Here is a 6,690-nt window from a genome sequence, read left to right as displayed (position 1 = left end):
ACCGGGTATTACATTGATGTGATCCATATTAAATATAAACCTAGGACCCCCCCTCCTTTTCCTTTTATTAGCAAACTCCTTTTACTCTTTTTTTAATTGTTCTTTCTTTTTATGTGTTTAAATCCCCTAATATTTGATCTCATATTTGTCTATTTGCTAAATTAACAATAAACTGTCTGGCCGGGAACCACACTAGTGGATCCTGAAAGGTGCCGAACACCTTCCCCTCGGGATAATTTCAAGTCCTTACCCAATCTCTGGTTATCCAAACAAACTTAGAATTGAACCCCATTGGTGTCCTAATGCACCTCAAATCATTAGGTGGTGACTCTTCAAAATGCAAAACCGAGTTCCCAAAAGGAACGAGTTGCCCTCCAAATATCATATACCCTATTTCGCGAGAAAAAGGGGGCGCGACAGCATGGCGACTCTGCTGGGGACTTTAGGCTTTTACCATTTCAGACTGTTATTGTGAATTTATACTTTTTTATGGCAATTACTTGTTTAATTTCTTTAAGCATTCAATTCCCTTTTCAATTGCAAAACTGACGTGTCTTCTTTGTTTTTTTCCTTTACAATTGCTTTTAAATTATGAAACTGCTTTATTTACTACTTTCTTAACGTGCAAATATGTGCCAACATGCTTATAATTATTGCATAATCATGCTCAATATCATACTTGTCATGCCCCTTTTTTCTCGCGAAATCGGGTTTATGACATTTGGGAGGACAACTCGTTCCCTTTTGAGAATTGGGTTTTTTGATTTGAAGAGTCGCCACCTAATGGTTAAGTGCATTAGGACACTAGGAAGAATTTGTTTAGAAAAAGCAGAGTTCGGGTAATGGCTAGAAATTATCTCGAGAGGAAGGTGTTAGGCACCCCTCAAGATCCACTAGTGTGGTTTCCGGCCATGCTACAATTGTGACTTAAGTACAAACAATAAATAAGCAATTAAGGGTTTCAAATATGAGGGGTTGTCACATTGTGATTGCAAATAAGTTAAAGTTTGAAGAAACAAGGAAGTTGAAATTTGAGAAAAAGGAGTTTGAAATTTTGAAAGTAATAAAATAAACAAGTAAAGGGAAGGGGATCCTAGGTTTATAAATAATATGGATCACATCAATGCAGTATCCGGTAATCACTCCTCAGAAGAGAGGTTACACGTGGTATTAGCACACCGGTTCCATCTACCCTTCCCTACCTCGTTGAGGTATTTAAACGCAGAATGGTTTCGTTACTTATTGCATGCTAGTACCCGCCCCAATCCTATCAATCCCGGAGGTATTTGGGACTACTAGTCCTAAAGGGAAGGGAGATTTGGGCTTTGTATGGTTTAAAAGGATAAAATTCTAAGGCGACAAACAAAAACACATAAGGCAGATATGGGAAACACATAACAATTTAAGAGACTCAGATGGGCCTCCTCACTTAAAGACAGATTGTTTAGCATGTATTGCAGATGCTGGTTATGGTCTAAATTAAATTTAAGCATTAAGGAGGCAGACTGGTCCATTACACATTTCAGATAAGAAATCGGAATCAGACCTGCCTGCTGGTTGGAATTAACAGAGTCTTATTCAATTAGCTAATTTTACCTTATAGCTTGCCTAAGTGAAACCTATAGGCATGACATCTAATAATGCAGAAGTGTATCGATTTTTACAAGAAGAGGGACTGTTGATTATAGAAAACATAAGTTCTGCAGACATTGAGTAACGTTACTACTGATTTTAGACTTGTAAATGATTCAGATCAGTTGGTTACTCCTATAGACATGCTTTCTAAGCGTTATTGAGTTTAACCTTTATGAAAATGCAGAAATCCTATAGGCATGGTGTTTAAAACGCTGATTTTTATTATTTAAGCCTATAAATGCGTTTTCCTAGTGATAGATGCATATGCAGAATTCAGAAAACTCTATAGACATGTTCTCTATGTGATAGGCAAAAATGCAGAAACCTATAGACATGATCTCTATGTATGAAATGCAGAAGCTATAGACATGGTATCTATGTATGAAATGCAGAGGCTATATACATGGTATCTACGTATGAACTGCAGAACCTATAGACAGGATTTCTATATGGAATGCAGAACCTGCAGGCATGGTTTCTATATGAAAAACGCAGAAGTGAAGGACTTGTAAACATGATTTCTATATGAAAAATGCAGAAGTGAAAACAGGACATGATTGCAGCAGTAAATACCTATGAACATGATATCTACCCTTATGCATACATGAGTGACCCTCCCCTTTTCACTAAAACCCCATAAGTTATTACAAATTATTACAGCCCAGAATGAATAAAGAAAAGTAAAATAAAAATACATCAGAAAGCTAAAAATCCCAACCAAGGAGAGCCTGATTCAGACTTCTGTCTGAAGCATGAAGTAAACCAACTCCAAAGATCAAATTCCAAAGCCTTTCTCCTATTCGGGATGTGTCAGAGTACCCTAAGAGTCCCAAGTGGACTCCAGGCAGTGCTTACACCCAAATATATTGCAGAATTGGATTATAGTGTAATGTGGAAGGGCCAGCCCTCAAATGTCCAAGTTCAGAGGGAGCTCAAGGTCCCAAAGAAAGGCTCATAGGAGGGGAGCAGAACTTAGAATCTAAGAGAGAGTGCAAGTGCATAGAGGGGATTTTGGGGAAAGCCAAGATAGGCTAGTGGTCATACCCAGCAATTGGAAGTGTTGGCACACCCTAACCAACCTATTAGCCACATTGTTTGGGAGTTAGGATCCATTAAAGGATCAAGTATAGACATGAGCAACAATTTGGATGTAGCCATGCTTTGAACTTTAACTCAAACACTTAGAAGGGAATAAGGGTATGAGAAATTCACACAGCAACAGATGCAAAGAGACATCGTATTCAATACAGAACATACACAGCAAAGTAGAAAAGATTGTTGAAACTTTAAAGCAAACACATAGGGATGAAGCTGAAAGTTAAATTAGAACATACCATTTTTAGGGAAATAAGAAGAGAAGAGCAGTAGTAAAGCCAAATTGCAAACACACAGCCAGAAGGTTTCAGAAGAGAGTAGAGTTTGAATTGAGAATGTAGGAGTATTGAAATTGAAAGTGTTCAATAAGTGTTGTCAGAGTATTGAACTCAAGGTCTTAAAGAGTATTGAATTGGAAGTGTGTAAAAGTGCAGAAGGGTCGTGCCCTTTATAGTGCAGAAAGCAAGTAAGAAAAGGTAAGAAAATAGTTTCGAAATCAATCACATAAGGTCTCCCTTCAATTAAGGGATTCTGATTTCAAACGGGCAAGATAATTAAGGAAAGAGTTTGATCAAAATCTTTTCCAAAGTAGCACAAGAAGGGTAAATACACAGAAGTTATTTAAGGCAAAAGTCCAGTGGTACATGGTTTGTGCAAATAAGGAAAGACGGTCACTCAACAGCCAGTGAAATCAAAATTTCAGGATTTGTTCGAACGAACCAAGTCAGGAAAAATAAGGAAAGGGTTTTACTTAAGGAAAATCAGTAACAATCAATCAAACCTTATTAAGAGGAATTCCGAATCAATCACAAGTTGACAAATCCTTTTGAAGGAAAAATTCCTCATATATAAAGCATACAGACATATTGAACAAGAAAGAATTATCATGCGAAAAAGCCTAGTATAGAAGAGTTCTGAGTCATAACAAAGAGGCTCAAATCCAGTACATAGCCTCAGAATGAGTTTGAGAGTGTCCAGGGTCCCAAATAGAACCCTAGTCCAAAACACAAGATCAAACTCGCCAAAAAACCCCCAAATCCCAGGGTTTTCAACTCGAGTCAGATACAGAGAAGGGAAGACAAATAACTGAAACAGGCTCAGAGCTCTCTTTCAGGGATTCATATGAAAACAAATAGATAAAATAACAGGTTCAAGGCAAATATAATGAAGAACTGATTTGAAGCATAAAGAACACGTTTTAAGAAAGCTGGGAACTTAAACAAGTTTCAGAAGAGAAACGAGATAGTATAGCACTTAAGAGAAAAGTAGAGGAAACATGTTTAACAAAGAACTCAAATAAAATCCAGAAGAAGGCAACTAAAGACCTAAAAGCTTAGTAAAAAATACAGTAGAGGAACATAGGGGTAAATGAACACATAAGATAAATATGTGAAAGCATGATATAGAAACCAGTAGAAGAAAGAACGGAGCACAATAGAAGGACATGCAAAATAAGTCAAACATAAGAACACACGAGAAGGATGTGCGAGGTAGAAAAGAGAACATAAAAACATAGCATAGACAGATTCACACAAAGAGAAGAAGAAGAGGAGTCAGAAAATATTTTAAAACCTTTTTAGAGACCCTAAATCGAAGAGAAGTAATTTTTGAAAGAAAATTAGGGAAAACGTTTAAGAACTCAAGTACAGCACAGACATAGCATAGATATAAGAAAACAACAGGAGAAAAACCTCGAATAGCTTAGGATTTTAGAAAAACCCTAGGAGAAAAACCTCGAATAGCTTAGGGTTTCAGAGAAACCCTAGAAATGAGAAAGGCTTAGAAGAAGATCAGATCTTGAGTCGGAGAGGTCAGAAATAGGCTTCTGATGCTTGAATACGCCGGAGCCAGGCCGGAGAGGCCATAGAACCTTGGATCTGTAGAGATCTGAAAGGAAACCATCGAGTTCGGACCTCAAAACTTCGAACACCCAGGGTTTAATGGTGGAGGAGGGTGAGTACAGGCCATCCATTGCCTAAGAATCCATGAGTTCCGGTGAGATTGCGGTTGAAGGGGGTGAGAGAGGCTAGGGTTTCAGGAACCTTCGAGAGAGTTTGAGAGAGGGAGAGTATTCAAAGGCGGCTGAGAGATGGAAATGAAGGGATTAGGGTAGGGTTAGTGAATTAAAAAAGGTAAGGGGTAATCGTGGTCGTTGATCTAAATGATCAACGGCCTAGATTGAAAGAAAGGGCCAGACGGGTTAATTGATTGGGTCGGGGGTCGGGTTAAATTAGAATTTGGCCGTTCCAATTGGGTTTCAAAATTGGGTCAATTAGGGGGAGGGGTTAATTTGGCTATGATTGAAATAAAAATGGGCCAGGTTTTAAATAGCCAGTTTTTCCCTTTTTATTTTATAAAAAATAGTAAAATGATTTTGAAAGTAAATTAAGAGTATTGGATCAGTTAATAATATATAAATATTGATTTAAAAATATTTAAACCAATTTTATAATTATAAAAAATGCTATTAAATCTTAAAGTATTCTAGAATTGCAATTATATGCAATTTAGCTTTAAAAATACCAAATAAATTTGTAAAAATATATAAAATTACATTAACTATATTTTGGTATAAATATGGGAAATAAAACAAATTATCCACCAAAATGATAATTTTGGGAATAATTATTGGTTTTTATACTGCTGAAATAAGCAATAAATTGATTTTAAAAATCTTTAAAAATTAGGAACATACTAAAACACTTGGGCATGCTTATATATACGTACATATATTATTTTGAAAGTATTTTATATATATGAAAAATATACAGGGAAAAATTGGGTATCAACAGCTGCCTCTCTTTACCCGGGAAGGGTGAAAGAGTTGTCGGGTAAAGATATGATGGCCAATTTTGACCGAATGATATGGTTTGAAGCATTTGACCGTGCTCTGGTTCCTGAGCTGCCTACATATCCCTGGTCTTACAGGAATCAGGCCATATGTAGTTCAGGATTCATCGGCGGAATATGCTGACGGGGTTTTACAAGAACGGACACGGGATTCAGGTCAGGAAGGATAGTTAAGGTCTAATTCGGGCTGCGGGAACTAGAGCGGGATTACTCCTGCTGAGCCGGCCATTGCTAGCCGGTTTACCTGCAAATGAGCAATACGAACATATATTGTGCATAATTTTAAACGTGATGCAAGTTCCGTTGGACCATGAATATTGTCTTTGGACGGTTAAGATGATGTCCTCAGACCATGACGTCCTAGGCCATGAAGCGTATAATAAAGGATTCGCAGGCCATGAAATGATGCTCTCGGGCTATAAGGAAGATGTCTTCAAGCTATGATGCCTTTGAATAATGATATGCAAAAGATAAAATGGGGTCCTCAGGCCATGGCATGGTGTTCTCGGGCTATGAAAATGGTGCCTCCGAACAATGATGCCTTCAGACAATTTGGCTATCTTTTAGCCCATGAGATGCAGAAGGAGGCGATCTTTCAGCCAATGCAAAAAATGTAAATACGGTGGAGGTATTTCAGTCGATGCAAGATGTAAATAGAAAGTGGCGATATTTTAGCCATGCAAAAAATGTAAACGATGTGGCGGTATTTCAGCCGATGCAAGATAGAAAGTGGTGGTATTTCAGCCATGCAAGAAAAATAAAAGTGGCGATATTTCAGCCGTGCAAGATGTAGATAAAGGTGGCGATCTTTTAGCCATGCGAGACATAAATAAAGTGGCGATATTTCATCCATGCAGGTGGAGACAAGGCTTAGTCTCGAAAGGCAGAATGGTAGCCTTATGCGATGCAGCGAAATGCAGATGGAGGTAGAGCTTAACCTCGGAAGGCAGAATGGTAGCCTTATGCAATGCGGAGAATACAGATGGAGACAAAGCTTAGTCTCGAAAGGTAGAATGGTAGCCTTATGCAATGCGGCGAAATACAGATGGAGGTAGAGCTTAACCTCGGAAGGCAGAATGGTAGCCTCATGCAATGCAGGAAATGCAGATG

This window comes from Nicotiana tabacum, chromosome 6 (assembly GCF_000715075.1).
Source record: "Nicotiana tabacum cultivar K326 chromosome 6, ASM71507v2, whole genome shotgun sequence".
Classification (NCBI taxonomy): Eukaryota; Viridiplantae; Streptophyta; class Magnoliopsida; order Solanales; family Solanaceae; genus Nicotiana; species Nicotiana tabacum.
This window is presented reverse-complemented; position numbering follows the sequence as displayed.